Source organism: Lepus europaeus, chromosome 7 (assembly GCF_033115175.1).
Source record: "Lepus europaeus isolate LE1 chromosome 7, mLepTim1.pri, whole genome shotgun sequence".
Taxonomy (NCBI): Eukaryota; Metazoa; Chordata; class Mammalia; order Lagomorpha; family Leporidae; genus Lepus; species Lepus europaeus.
In genome coordinates, this window is record NC_084833.1 from 57,363,780 (window position 1) to 57,379,607 (window position 15,828).

General features: G+C 39.8%; 1 pseudogene; it reads right to left on the minus strand.

Moving 5' to 3' along the window:
* Positions 1-8,077: 8,077 nt before the first annotated feature.
* On the minus strand, positions 8,078-15,097 carry LOC133763756 (prostaglandin E synthase 3-like; annotated as a pseudogene).
* Positions 15,098-15,828: the final 731 nt, after the last annotated feature.

Genomic DNA, 15,828 nt, shown 5'->3' on the forward strand with positions numbered 1-15,828 from the left:
TTCTGAATGAACAGTGTGTTACAGAACAAAAGGAAAATTTAAAAAGACCTGAAAATTTCCTGGAAAAAAATGATGATGACAACAAAGCATATGAAAACTTAAGGAATACAGCAAAAGCAGTTTTAAGAGGAAAGATTCTAGCAATTAGTGCCTATGTCAAGAAATTGGAAAGGTATCAAAGAACTATCCAATAATGCATCTCAAGGACCGAGAGACCCAAAGTAAAACAATCCCAAAATTAGGAGGAGGAAAGAAATATTAAGAACTAGAAAATTAAAATAAAAATCCCAGAGATCAGTAAAAATGTAATTTTTAGAAAATTAACAGAATCGGTAAACCAATGCCCAAACCAACCAAAAAAGGGAGATCAAAATTAATGAAATCAGAGATGAAAAAGAGATGTTACAGAAATAAAAAGAATCATCAGGAATAACTAAAAACAGTTATGTGTCAACAAATTGCAAAATCTAGAAGATATAGGGGCACATATGATTTAATCAAATATAGGTACAAAGACACAGAGTACCTACATAAGCCAATAACCAAGACTGAGATTGGATCAGCATTAAAGATGCTTGCAATAAAGAAACACCCAGGACTAGATGGCTTCCCTGATGAATTCTACCAAACATTTTAAGAGTTAATGTCAATTCATCTTAAATGATTCAAAAGTAATTCAAAGTGAGGGAACCCCTCTCAAACTCCTTCTATGAGACTAGCAGTGCCTTAATTCCAAAACCAGAAAAAAAGATACAAGAAATAGAACTGCAGACCAATATACCTGATGAACACAGATGCAAAAATCCTCAACAAAATAATCACCAAATCCAAGAACACATCAAAAAGATCACCCAGACCAAGTGGCATTTATTCCAGGGATGCAGGGATGGTTGAACATAAACAAATAATGAAGAGATACATCACTTTAAAACACTGAAGAATAAAAACCATATGATTATCTCAATACATGCAGAGAAAGCATTTCATAAAATACCACATCCTTTCATGAAAAAAATCTTAAGCAAATTGGGTATACAAGGAACATATCTCAACACAATCACGACAATATATGACAAACCCACATCCAGCATCATATTTAATGGGGAAAAGCTGGCTGGCTCTGCAGCTCACTAGGCTAATCCTCTGCCTGCAGCGCCAGCACCCTGGGTTCTAGTCCCGGTTGGGGCGCCAGACTCTGTCCCAGTCGCTCCTCTTCCAGTCCAGCTCTCTGCTGTGGCTCGGGAAGGCAGTGGAGGATGGCCCAAGTGATTAGGCCTCTGCACCCGAATGGGAGACCAGGAGGAAGCACCTGGCTCCTGGCTTTGTATCGGTGCGGTGTGCAGGCCGCAGCGCTCTGGCCGTAGCGGCCATGTGGGGGGTGAACCAACGGAAGGAAGACCTTTCTTCTCTCTCTCTCTCACTGTCTAACTCTGCCTGTCAAAAAAAGAGGGAAAAAAAAAAGAAATGGGGAAAAGCTGGAAGCATTTCCATTAAGATCTGGAACCAGCAGTTCTGGGGCTTGTTCTGATGTGCTAATCCTGTGACTGCTTCTTGGCTTTGCCCATAGCCTTGGCTTTGACTCTTGGCTTCAAATTTGGGCCTTGGCTTGGTTAACTCTGTGACTTCTGGTTCTGAACACTGGCCATGACCCCAGAATAAATACTTGCAGCAACCTCATTAGAACTGCTGGTCTGTGGGTCTATCCTCGTTTCCTGGCCCTAGGCTGCTTCTCTAATGCCAGCTCACAAACTTGACACTTTGTCCAAAGCTATATTGAAAAGAACTTTAGTAAACTGTGAAGGACTATACAACATTAGAGCTTAAAAATATTATTTGGATTTTGCCTTTTGCAGAGACTGTAATAAGAAATCCAAGTGTATAATGATAAGGGGAAAAGATGTCCAAAGAAATGATGACACAAATCGAGGACCTGACTAGAGATCCATTACTCCTGGATCTGTATTTGAAATATTAGCTTAATATGTGGTCAATGTCTTCACTCCATTAAGAAAAATATTATCTTCGAAATTTGTCTGCTGTAATTGCTTCTCTCCTGTTTTTCAGACCCATATAACAACTGCCCCCTGGACTCCTCCCTGTAGATGCTTATCAGGTGATTCAAATGGGACACGGCTGAAACTCAACTCATCCTATTCTTTCTCCTGCTTCCTGCTGTTGAACCCAGGTCCTCCCCTAGGCCCTGTGTCCTTTGGAGGCATCCTCTGTCCACTGGCTGGTGCTCTCCAAGGAATGCAATCTATGAGGTGGGAATGGAGCAACTGAGAATTTCCTCTGCTTTCACAGGAACTTCGCTTTAGAAAATTAAGACTCCCACTGAAAGCATCCGAACTACCTGTTGCACATCTTTTTAAGGCAGGTAAATCTATTTTTTAAAAAACAACCTTGAATATTATTAATGAATTTATTATAAACCCTGGAAGTAAGGATATCATAATTTTACATTAAACTAAAATTAATGGAGAAAAATATAATGATTCAAATTCAGTTGAATTTACTTCAAAGAATCTTAAAAATAGACAATTCCATATACTACTTGGAATCCTTTTCTATGATATCTTATGTTAGGTCTTCCCTCATTAACTCTTTTCTATGGAACCTCAGTAACAATTTCCCCATTTCCCTTTCTTTTTCTCAGCTTTGCTGTAGCTAAAAGAGCAAAAGGAACAGTCAAGTAAGAAACTTGAACTTCTACTAAATCTTTGTTCTCAAAAATAAATGAATCCAGGGGCTGGCTTAGTGATTCAGCATGTTAAGCAACTACCTGTGATGATGGCATCTCATATGATCACTGGTTTGAGTTTCAGCTGCTTCATTTCTGAGCCATCTGCTTGCTAACGTGCCTGAGGAAGCAGCGGAAGACAGCCCAACTACTTGAGCCCTGCTACCCACGTAGTAGACCCAGGTGGAATTCCTGGCTTTCAGCTTTGGCCTGGCCCAGCCCTTGCTGTTATGACTATTTGCAGGGAAGAACCAGAAAGTGAAAGGTATCTCTGTCTCTCCTTTTCTCTCTGTAACTTGGCTTTTTAAACAGTTAAATTAATCATTAACCAATCAATAAAGGAAACATAGAAAAATATATATCATAATATATAATTTCAGATAGACAATACTCACTTAATTGAATAATTTAAAAAGTACATTTAAAAAGTATCACCTCCCTTAGGATATACCCCATGTGAAGAGATAGATAGGCCTGGGCCTCTGAATTTACAAGGCCTAAAGCCCAACAGATTATTATCAAGCCCCTTCTATCAGGTTCTATTTGCCTCTAAATCAGAAAAATTACTTGTAGCTTAGACAGCACCTTTCTTAGCTCCTCTAATAATGACTCTGTCCTTTGTTCTAGGCCCTGTCTAGTGCACTTGGGCCTCATTCCTTTGTAATCATAACCTCTACTCTACCACCAATGGCTCTACTCCCAACCTGTGTGTACTGATGGTCCTCTTCCCCACTTAATGCTGTATAATTGTTCAAACCTGGTAAATGCCACTCTTAGGATCATTGGTTACTATCCTCACTCTGTCTTTTATGACCTTGTCTAAATATGATCAGAGTCGGTAAACTTGGAAGGCTTCCATAGCCTTGGCAACTCATGACGACAGCCTAGGATGGTTACTGGCTCCATAAACTAGAGTGTCAATTTGTTGGGTCAACAACAGGAGCCACTGTGCACTTGCTCCTCATGTGGGATCTCTGTCCTTAATGTGCTGTACATTGTGATTTAATGCTATAACTAGTACTCAAACAGTATGTTTCACTTTGTGTTTCTATGTGGGTGCAAACTGTTGAAATCTTTATACTAAATTGATCTTCTGTATATAAAGAGAATTGAAAATGAATCTTGATGCAAATGGAAGGGAAGAGGGAGCGGGAGAGGGGAGGGTTGTGGGAGGGAGGGAAGTTATGGGAGGGGGAAGCCATTGTAATCCATAAGCTGTACACTGGAAATTTATATTCATTAAATAAAAGTTAAAAAAAAAAAAAAGATCTGGAACCAGACAAGGATGACCACTTTCACCATTGCCATTTAATATAGTTCTGGTTTTAGACAGAGCCACTAGGCAAGAAAAAGAAATCAAAAGGATAGAAATTGGAAAGGATGAAATCAAATTACCCCTGTTTGCAGATAACATGATTTTATATAGAGAGGAACAAAAAGACAACACTAAGAGACCACTGAAACTAATGAGAGTTTGGCAAAGTTGCAGGATATAAAGTCAACACAAAAAATTAATAGCATTTGTATATGTGATGCAATGCTGAGAAAAATTTATAAGATCAGTCCCATTCACAATAACTACAAAAAATTAAAATACTTTGTAATAAATTTAATCAAGGATGTGAAAGATCTCTACAATGAGAATTACAAAACATTAAGGGAAAAAACAGAAGACGACATCCCAAAATGGAAAAATCTTCCACATTTGGGGACTGGAAGAAGTAATATCGTCAAATGTCCATACTACCCAAAGCAATTTACAGATACAATGGAATCCCAATCAAAATACCAATGACATTCTTCTCAGATCTAGAAAAAACAATGCCAAAATTCAAAAGGAAACACAAGAGACCCCGAATAGCTAATGCAATCTTAAACAACAAAAGCAAAGCCAGAGGCATCACAATACCTTATTTCAAGAAATATTACAGGGCTGTTATAATCAGAACAATGCTAAATAAAAAACTGGAGAGTAAAGTTGGTAGGCTCCAAACATGAAGGGAGGGTGTGCCTTAATTAGGTTAGGCTGATTTATATATATTTGTTGCAGCTGGAGACATGCAAGTCATGACCTAGGTCTTTGTACTGTGCACTCAGAAAGCGCTGGGATTTGACCAGTCTAAGTGTTAAAGCTGACTCAATCTGCCCAGAACACAAGCCTAACTTTGCCGAGAGTGATTTTCAGACAGGCAACTTTATCGTCGGAATCTCCTTTCAGGTTCCTATACCCACTACTCACTACCCTCTACCCAAAACACAGGTGGCTTTTATCAGAGCCGCACCAAACACTGCCCTCCTCCCAGGTAGGAACTGGGCCTCAAAGCCACGTGCCTCGCCCCCCTTCCAAATCAGCATGAAGCCTCTGCCAGGGTAGATGCTGGAGACGAGAAGGAGTTAGGGGAGCCAAGTCCCAGCCCAGACCCAGACCCAGACCCAGACCTGACCAGAGCGGTCCCGCTACTCACCCTGAGGGGTTTTCGTCCTTGGCGTTGGCGAGGGGGTGCCTCTGGCGACTCCTTAGCTCACGTTAGGGATGGCGTGGAAGCCCACCACCCTGGGCCTGGGCAGATATTCCACTGGAGGGCCCAGGACCTTGGGACACTCGAACGCCCTATGTCCAGAGAACATAGCAGCGAAATCAGCCGGGCCCCGGCCTCACAGGTTCGGGAAGTCCCGCAGGTTCAGCTTCCAGTTCCATTTTCACTCCAGTCAGAAGTCCTCACCAGCTGCCAAGCCCACGTAGGCCCTGACGCTCCGCCTCCAGGCCTCAAAGGCGCCTGACGGAAGTTGGGGCCCCTTCGGGCTTTATTACGCATGCGCCAGGCCCAGGCCTCGGCCAGAGAAGTGAAAACGATTGGAAATTCACCTGTGTTCTCTTTAATTGTAACTCACTCTCACCAACTGTAAATATTGGCACCAACTGATATGCCTCTCTGAGAATCCTGGGTAAGTAGAATCATACAGCGCATGACCCTTTAGATACTGGCTTTTCTCTTATTGTAGGTGAACATTGCCACCCACTCAAGCTACCTACATTAATATTTCCTTCCTCGTTTTGCCCACTAGTGTTCCGTGGTGTGGATAGGCCATGACTCAATTATTCCAATTAATATTGTCTTAATCTGTTCAGTCTTCTCTTGAAAAAACACACTAAACCAGGTATATTATAAACAAAATATGTTTTTCATATTCCTGGTGCCTGCGAAGTCCAGGAACAAGGCTCTAGCAGATTCGGTGTCATACGCCTTGTATTAGTGATCCAATTTCTGCATATCCTTCCCTGCGTTAGTGTTTTCACCGTTTTTTGTTTTAGCTATGCTAGTAGGTATTAAGTGGGCTCTTTTTTATGGCTTTAATTTTGCTTTTCTAATGATTAATGATTTTGAACATGTTTCCATGCACTTACTTACTGTCAGATGTCTTAATAAAGCGCCTGTTCAAATCGGCCTGTTTGTCTATTTTCTTCTTGGTTTGTTTCCTTGGAGTGACTATTGACAATGTTCCATATATGAGTACTCCGTCCAGTTAGTGATTTACAGATTCATTCTCCCATTACATGGCTTGTATTTTAATCTTGTCAACAAGGCCTTTCAGGAAGCAAAAGTCTTAATTTTTGCTATAGTGCTTCATTCTTTAAATTTATCAATTGGATTTTTGTATTGTCACCCTAGTCATAAAGATTTTTATGTCTTCCTGTATGAGGTTTATAGTCAAGTTTGGAGCTGTGGTATAGTGGGTTAAGCTGCTGCCTGCACCCCCAGCATACCATATGGGCCCGGGTCACATCCCAGCTGCTCCACTTTGATCCAGCTCCCTGCTAATCTCCTGGGATAGCAGCAGAAGATGACTCAAGTGCTCGGGTCCCTGTACCCACATGGGATACCCAGATGAAGCTCTTAGCTTTTGGCTTCTATCTGGCCAAGAGCTCTGGCCTTTGTGGACATTTGGGTAACGAACCAGAGGATGGAAGATCTCTCTCTCTCTTTCTCTCCCTGCCTTTGCCTCTGCCTCTCTGTAACTTCACCTTTCAAATAAATGAGTAAATCTTTAAAAAATTTAAGGTGTTGTTTTATAGTCTTAAACTTTACATTTTGGTCTATGGTCCATTTTAAGTTAATTTTTGTTATTAGGTGTGAGGTTTCAGTTTTGAGTCAGGATCATTTGTGCACTTACTTTTGCTTATCAAAGTCCTATTATTCCAACATCATTTGTTGAAAAGACTACCATTTGAATTGCTTTTGTAACTTATGATCACTTGGTTGTACTTGTGTGAACACATTTCCAAATTCTCTATTCCTTTCCATAGATGTATGTCTGTCTCTCCACTAATACCACACTGTCTTCTTTTTTTTTTTTAATTTTTTTTTAAGAGAAGGGGAATGAGAGAGAGAGAATCCTTTTTTTTTTTTTTTTTTTTTGACAGGCAGAGTTAGACACTGAGAGAGAGAGAGACAGAGAGAAAGGTCTTCCTTTTTTCGTTAGTTCACCCCTCAAGACTCTGGCTGGCACCTTGTGGCCGGCGCGCTGCACCGATCCAAAGCCAGGAGCCAGGTGCTTCTCCTGGTCTCCCATGTGGGTGAAGGGCCCAAGTACTTGGGCCATCCTCCACTGCACTCCCAGGCCACAGCAGAGAGCTGGACAGGAAGAGAAGCAACCGGGACAGAACCGGCACCCCAACTGGGACTAGAACCTGGGGTGCCGGTGCCACAGGCGGAGGATTAGCCTAGTAAGCTGTGGTACCAGCTCATACTATCTTGAGAACTGTTGCCACACAGTCAATCTTTAATTTGGGTTGTGTTTCTTTTTTGTTTTTTAGCAATTATTTTTCTTTCCATATAAATTTTAGAGTCAGATTGTTTTTCATTAGTAAGTAACTTTTTGTAATTTAAGACAAGAATTGCATTAACACTATATAGATATATATCAATATGAGAATTTGTATCATTGAAATGTTGTCATCCAGTCCATGGACACAATATTCCTTTTGACTCGTTCAGTTATTTTACTTCTTTCATTACTATTTTGTTGTTTTTTTCATCATATACTGCTATTTCATTATCACACTAGTTGTATAGACTTTTCTTCAAAAAAAATTAATAAGATTAGAAAGTACACTCTCACTCTAACTTTTGACCCTACTGTAGGTTCTGAGTAGTATAACTTAAAAATCTATACATGGTGAGGGAATTTGTAAATGAATGTAGGAAATTCAAAAAAAAGTCAGGGATTTTTTTTTTTTAGGCCTTCCAACAGTTTATTAGAAAGAATGTAGACATTTTTCAAAAATCGCTACTGTCATTAATATGTCATGAAAAACCAGGGTTTTTAAACCCTGGTATAATCTGAATCAAAATAAGAAATAAGAAATAAGGAAAATTCCCATAATGTGTTAACACCTTTTCAAAAATTTGCCATACTAACAGTGCAAATATAAATCTGTATAGACTATCAAGCAGCAATGCACAGCTTTCTTTGTCCTCCATGCTAAGAGGTGTAAAAGTTTTAGGGCCAAACAATACCAAATGAAAAGGCTTCAAAAACCTTCTAAGTTAGGGCATTCAGTAGTTTTGGCTTAGATACAGCTGGAGCACTGACAAGAGATAACTTACATATAATAATGTGCAGTATGTGTTTTGAAAAATAAACAGTGGAGCAATCCTGAAGGACACACCAGAGCACCAGCAACTTACGTGTAAGGTGGCAGTCACTCTGTGTGCATGTCCTAAAATTTATTTACATCTCTCCCTAAGCTGAGAGTTTCCCATCCTGTCAGTATGTTAGGAAGTAAAGGAGACTTAGATGAACTGTTTTTATTGATCACAACTGCTGTGTCAATTATCTAGGACCTCAATAGCTTCATGGAAGTCTGGAAAATGTTTATGCACAAAGTTGCTACTTAAAATTGCCCCATAAAATTGTATGTTATCAACCCTTAGTGAATTGAATCCTTTAAAAACAGGTTGAAAAATGGGCTAAAGGAAGCCAATACAGCATCTGCCTTTAGAGCTATCAACTCATGAATTCTCTCAATTCAAAACTTTGCAGAGAAGTTTCTCAAAATGCAGGTGATGACAGTATTCCTTACTCCAAATCTGACATTTTGTCATCATCGTCATCTTGTGATTTGTCGTCTGCTCCATCTCCTTCTGTTAAATCGACATCCTCAGGTCCACCCATGTTGTTCATCAATTCAGAGGAATGATCAAATTCAGACCTGCCTTCATCTGAATCATCTTCCCAGTCTTTCTAATCACTGAAGCCCACACTAAGCCAATTAAGCTTTGCTCTTTTTGTTGTTGTTGTTAACCCTGCTCATGACTGGTCAGATTCTCCTTTCAGTTAACAACATAAAATTAATCTGTTTTGTGCTTTGAATCATTTGGATCAATACAGTGGAAAAGATTAATTTCATTTAAGTGTTTAAAATATCCCTTCTTCCAAGACAACTGAATGTGTTTGGATTGTGCAACACTTATATGAACATATTTACAGTCTTCAACATAAAATTCAATGAAATCAGGTCCCTTCAATCACACCACTTTGGAGAAGCTGGCTGCGTTGTGAATGGAGCTGAGGGAAAGGGGAGCAGGTGGGCGGGGCGCGCTGGCAGCAGTGGCAGGGGAGTGGACTCCTCTCTCGTGGCTGGGGTCTCTGGCAGGTTATCCAGGCCGCGGGTCTCTTCTCGCTCCCCTCAGCAGACTCTGGCGGCGGGCTGCAGACAGCAACTCCTGCGGTCAGAAAGAGGAAAGTGTAGGAAATGGGGCACAAGGACAGAGGATGAATGAACATACCTGTGTGCCTGTGACTATGAGGCCAGACAGCCAAAAGTCAATTTTTTAAAATCTACTTTAATTTTTAATTTAAATTAACCAATTCACAGAACACAGGGTCAAAATGCAAAATTACATACTAAAAAAAACACTTGAAAATTAAAACAAATTCACGTTAAAATATAACCAATACTATTAAAAATAACACCAAAAATATGAAATGCTTAGAGATAAATCAAATATTTTATATATGCCAGATAAGTACACTGAAAACAAATAACTATGGATGATAAAATAAAAGAAAATCCTATTAGATTGAGAAATTCACAATATTTCATATTTTCAATATCATTGCATCAATTCTTTCCTAAAATGATTTATGAATTCAATGCATTAACAATAAAATTTTCAGTAAATTTTAAAATACAATTTGATAAATATTCTGGTCGGCGCTGCGGCTGAATAGGCTAATCCTCCACCTGCGGCACCGGCACACCGGGTTCTAGTCCCGGTTGGGGAGCTGGATTCTGTCCCAGTTGCCCCTCTTCCAGGCCAGCTCTCTGCTGTGGCCCGAGAATGCAGTGGAAGATGGCCCAAGTGCTTGGGCCCTGCACCCCATGGGAGACCAGGATAAGCACCTGGCTCCTGGCTTCAGATCAGCGCAGTGCTTCGGCCGCAGCGGCCATTGGAGGGTGAACCAATGGCAAAGGAAGACCTTTCTCTCTGTCTCTCTCTTTCACTGTCCTCTCTGCCTATCAAAAAAAATTTTATAAATATTCTAAAATTTATTTGGAAAAAGACAAAACAATTTTGGAAAAGGGAACCAAATATGAGAGGCTCAGATGACCTAATTTTAAGTCTTACTATAAAGCAGCAGTAATCAAAAGATTGTGGTAGGATAAACATATAGCTTAATGGAATTTTTTTTAAGATTTATTTTTATTTATTTGAAAGACAGAGTTACAGAGAGAGAGGTAGAGACAGAGAGAGAGGTCTTCCATCCGCTGGTTCACTCCCCAGATGGCTGCAATGGCTGGAGCTGCACCGATCTGAAGCCAGGAGCCAGGAGCTTCTTCCAGGGTCTCCCACGTGGGTGTAGGGGCCCAAGGACTTGGGCCATCTTCTACTGCTCTCCCAGACCACAGCAGAGAGCTGGATCGGCAGAGGAGCAGCTGGGACTGGTTGATGGAATTTTTAAAGGCTCCAAAAATATATCCACACATCTATAATTGATTTTTTTTACAGAAATGAAAATGAAATTCAGAAAAACGATTTTTCAAGAAAATGCGCTGGGACAATTAAACATCAAATTTAAGTAAAATCTCAACACTCACCTCAAATGTAATACAAAGGCAAACTTAAAATACATCTTACGGACCAGCCTTGCAGCATAGCAGGTTCCTGCGATGCCGGCATCCCATATGGGTGCCAGGTCACATGACAGCTGCTCCAGCTCCCTTCTCATCCAATTCCTTGCTAATGTGTCTGGGAAAGCAGGGGAACACAGCCAAGCCCTTGGGCCCCTGCCACCCATGTCGGAGACCCCAATGAGTTCCAGGCTCCTGGCTTCAGCTTGGCACAGTCCTGACTATTGCAGCTACTGGGGGAGTGAACCAGCAGATGGAAGACCTCTCAAATAAATAAATAAATATAAACATAAATAAATAATCTAAAAACAAATAAAGATGCTATAACTAATGTAAAACAATACAATAGAATATCCAGGAAATAAAACAAGAAAAACAGTATAGAGAAAATGTTACTGAATGAGGTGAGGATAAAATTTCTTAAATATGACAGCAAATACATAAACCATGAAAAAAAAAATGAAATGATGTACAGGACTTCATAAAAATGAATGATTTAAGAACTTTGAAAGACACTTTTTAAAAATGAAAATGGTGGGGTTGGTATTTGGTGCTAATGGTTAAGAAGCAGTTTGGGATGTTCGCATCCCATATCAGAGTACCTGGGTTTGAGTCCCAGCTCAATTCCTGATTCCATTTTCCTGCTCATGTGTACCATGGGTGGCAGCAGGTGATGATTCAAGTAACTGGGTTCCTGCCACCATTGTTGGAGACCCAGATGGAGTTCTGTTTTCCAGGCTATTGCAGGCATTTTGGGGATTGAACCAGTAGATGGGACACCTCTTTCTACATTTCAAGTAAAATAAAAAATTAAGCTGGCACCACGGCTCAATAGGCTAATCCTCCACCTGAGGCGCCGGCAAACCGGGTTTTAGACCTGGTCAGGGTGCCGGATTCTGTCCCGGTTGCTCTTCTTCCAGTCCAGCTCTCTGCTGTGGCCCGCGAAGGCAGTGGAGGATGGCCCAAGTGCTTGGGCCCTGCACCCGCATGGGAGACCAGGAGAAGCACATGGCTCCTGCCTTCGGATCAGCACGGTGCACCAGCCGCAGCGGCCATTGGAGGGTAAACCAACGGAAAAAGGAAGACCTTTCTCTCTCTGTTTCTCTCTCACTGTCCACTCTGCCTGTCAAAAAAAATTAAAATTTAAGGGGCCGGCGCTGAGGTGCAGTGGGTTAATGCCCTGGCCTGAAGCACTGGCATCCCATGTTGGTGCTGGTTTTAGTCCCAGCTGCTCCTCTTCCATTCCAGCTCTCTGCTATGGCTTGGGAAAGCAGTAGAAGATGGCCCAAATTCTTGGGCCCCTGCACCCATGTGGGAGACCTGGAGGTAGCTCCTGGCTCCTGGCTTTGGATTGGTGCATCTCCAGCCATTGCAGCCAATTGGAGAGTGAACTAGCAGATGGAAGACCTCTCTCTCTCTCTCTGTCTCTCTCTCTCTGCTTCTCCTTTTCTCTCTGTTTAACTCTGACTTTCAAATAAATAAATAAATAAATCTTTAAAAAAACAGACTAATAAAATATTTACAGAATATATTTCAATTAAAGGACTTGTATCCTAACACATAAAGAGTTCTTACAAATCAATGACAAAGAAAAATAACTCAACTTTTTAAATGGGTAAAATATTTGAATAGACACTTCACAAAAGAGACACGATTGGCAAATAAGTACTTGAAACTGATGCAACCAGTCACTAGGCAAATGCAAATTAAAGAACAAAGGTGCTAATACTACACACATATTAGAATTTTTACTTTTTAAAAAATTGAAAATATCAAGTGCTAGTACACACAGCAAACAGAACTTAAATGCAATGTAGGTGGAAATGGAAAATGGTCCTGCATTTTGAAAAACTGTTCTGCAAATTGTCATAAAATTTAAACATACACTAATCATAACAACCAGCAATCCCAACACTATGTGTTTATTCAAGAGAAATAAACATTTGTCTACGCAATGACCTGTATGCAGATACTTATAGAAGCTTTTTTCAATAGAAGCCAAAAACCAGAATGAACCCAAATGTCCATAACTGAATGAAAAAATTTTAGTATATTAATATAATAAATATATTTTGAAGGGCTATAACACAATCCCATCTCTTAAATCTATCTTTCACAATGCCCATGATATCATTCAAAATTATTATCATAGTAGGAAAAAGGAAATATGACGTGGATTCAAGATAAATTGCTAGAAAGTAACTTAAAGGAAAAACTGAAAACAATGACATCACCTTCAATTTGCATTTTTCAATTCAAGAAGGCCAAGAAAGACTGTGGAAATGTGGTCTTCCTACTTTTTACTTGTTGAATATTATGGCTGGTGGTGAATTAAGCCTGTGAATATAACGTGGATTAAAATTATATCTTTGCAAAAAATGATGAAAGGAGGGAGAGAGGGAGGCACAAAGGGAGGGAGGAGGGAAGGAGGTGTGGTTGTCTTCTTGGAAATGTACCTATGGAATGCATGAAATCTGTTTTCTTTATATTAATAAACAATAGGAAAAAGGAGAACATAAAGAAAAAGAACATGTCTAATAAAGAAAATAAAGAAGTCTAGGGCTTTTTCGTTCAACAATATTAGTAAAATCGAAAACCACAGGGATGAGTGTGGTGGCACAGCTAATGACACTACTGCTTGGGATGCCCACATTGTACATCAGAGTGCCTGCTTCTGATCCAGCTTCTGGCGAATGTGTACCTTTGGAGGAAGCAGATGATGGTTCACGCTCTGGGTCTCTGTCACCCATGTGGGAGTACTGGATGGAATTCCTGGCTCCTGGCTTCCATCTGGCCTAGTCACAGCTGATGCCCGCACTTGGGGAAGGAAGACTTCTCTTCATGTGTCTCCCTCCCCTAATCTGCCTCCCACTCTAAGCCTTATTAAAAATCAAAAAACCATAGGATATTAATAAAGAAAAACTCAGTGGTATTAATTATATAAATAAGACATACAAATGGAGACCTAAATATCCATTTTGTAGGGATAATGAAGGTTTAAAAAAACATTGTAGACGGGGCCATGGTTGTATTACCTGATGTCAGGACTTCAGATCAGAGTACAGATTCAAGTCCTGGTTGCTCTGCTTCCAATCCAGTTTTCTGCTTATAAGCCTGAAAAGTCACCAGGTGATGGCCCAAGTTCTTGAACCCCTGACACCCATGTAGGAGACCCATATAGTGTTCCAGGCTCCTGGTTTCAGCCTGCTCCAGTCATGGCTGTTGCAGCCATTTAGGGAGTGAACTAGCAGACAGGGGATCTATCTTTCTTTCTAACTGTCTTTCTGATGCTCTTTCTTTCAAATAAAATAATAAATATAATAAATATTCATTATAATATTTCAAAAAAAGTAACTGATGGGCCTCATAAGTGTTTAGGTTTGTCATTCTATGTCAAAGTATGTGAGTCTGACCCCATATTTACATGCGCATTATGCACATCATTTTACAAACACTTGTCATAAATAAAAATACAGTAGTAAATTATTATAAAAACAAAATAATAAAATCTAAAAAATATAAACATTTATTGTAGAGGTGGTCTTTGTAGTACAGAAATTAAAATAGTGCTTATGATGCCTACATCTCATATCAGTGTGTCTTCTGATTCAGGTTCCTGCTAATGCATACTCAGCTAGGCAGCTGGTGATGACTCAAGTTTTTATATCTTTGCCTCACACATGGGAGACCTGGATTGAGTTCTGCGTAGCTGGCTTCAGCCAGGTTCAGCCCCAGCTGTTGTGGGAATTTGGAGACTGTTAATAGCAGATAGATAATCTCTATATCTCTTTCAAATAACAAAAACTCAAAAATTATGAACAGCTTTATACCAACAAGTTTGATAAGCAATAAGAAATGAATATTTCCAGAAAAAAATATACCTTTTTGGAACTAAAAAATATCCCTGTCATTCATCAGACTGGGAAGACAAATGCAGATAAGTCACTATAATTGCCATCATTATCCCATTTTGGAGTATCCACTGCTATCTTACTAATAATGTACCCAGGTCTGATTATCTATTCCCACAGATTACCAGCGGTACCCAAATGTTTAACTGTGATCATCACCTTAAGACAGGTCCCAATCCCTACTTCTCCTAACATCACTTCAAAAACAGAAGTCTGCCCCAAGATCATACTCACATCCCTAATTTCCTTCTCAGAATCCTTCTGTATGACTCCTCTCAATCTTTCAATAGGTATTTGCCTCCTCTTCATTGTGAGAAGTATGTGAGGGTCCTATAGAGCCTCCTGTCTATATTGAGCTAATACCCTTACTTCTGAATGACAGTAGGCAAGTTCCTGATGGTTTATGACCATAATCTCAGATGTTTGAGTGATTGAATACAATTGATAATTGATGAAATTTATGGTATGAACATCATAGAAGGTTTCATATGTAGAGTATGGATGAACAGAGTTTTTTGGAGTTAAGAAAGTAGAGCAAATTTGAGATTACATTGTCAGTTGAGCCTTTTAGGTTTTGAAATTGCCGTCAAAAACAGCTATAAGGAATACATTTGTAATGTGAATACAAAAGTTCTCAGTGAATGAGCAGTGGCAGGAAGATCAAAGGGGCAGGAAGGAAGTGTGATGGTTGGCATGTCATAAATCTCAAAGAAGAATGTGTTTAGCACTGAGGATCAAACAGAAAAGTTTGTAAAATTTAACAAGGTCCCTCCTGAATCTGATGACTGTGAATTGTCAGAGTCAATACACTGGTAAGTCACTGTATTCTTTCTGTCATGTATGTTTAAGACAAATAGACAGCATTAGTTAATTTTCCCACATCTTATACATGCTATCCTATTTAAAACCTATGACCATTTTATGAGATAGAAATTGTTAGCTCAGTGTTAATAAAGTTATCCACTGATCATGAACTTGCATCTCAAATAATGTGAATAATTTTACTAAGCACATCTACCTCAAACTGAACCTAGATTTCT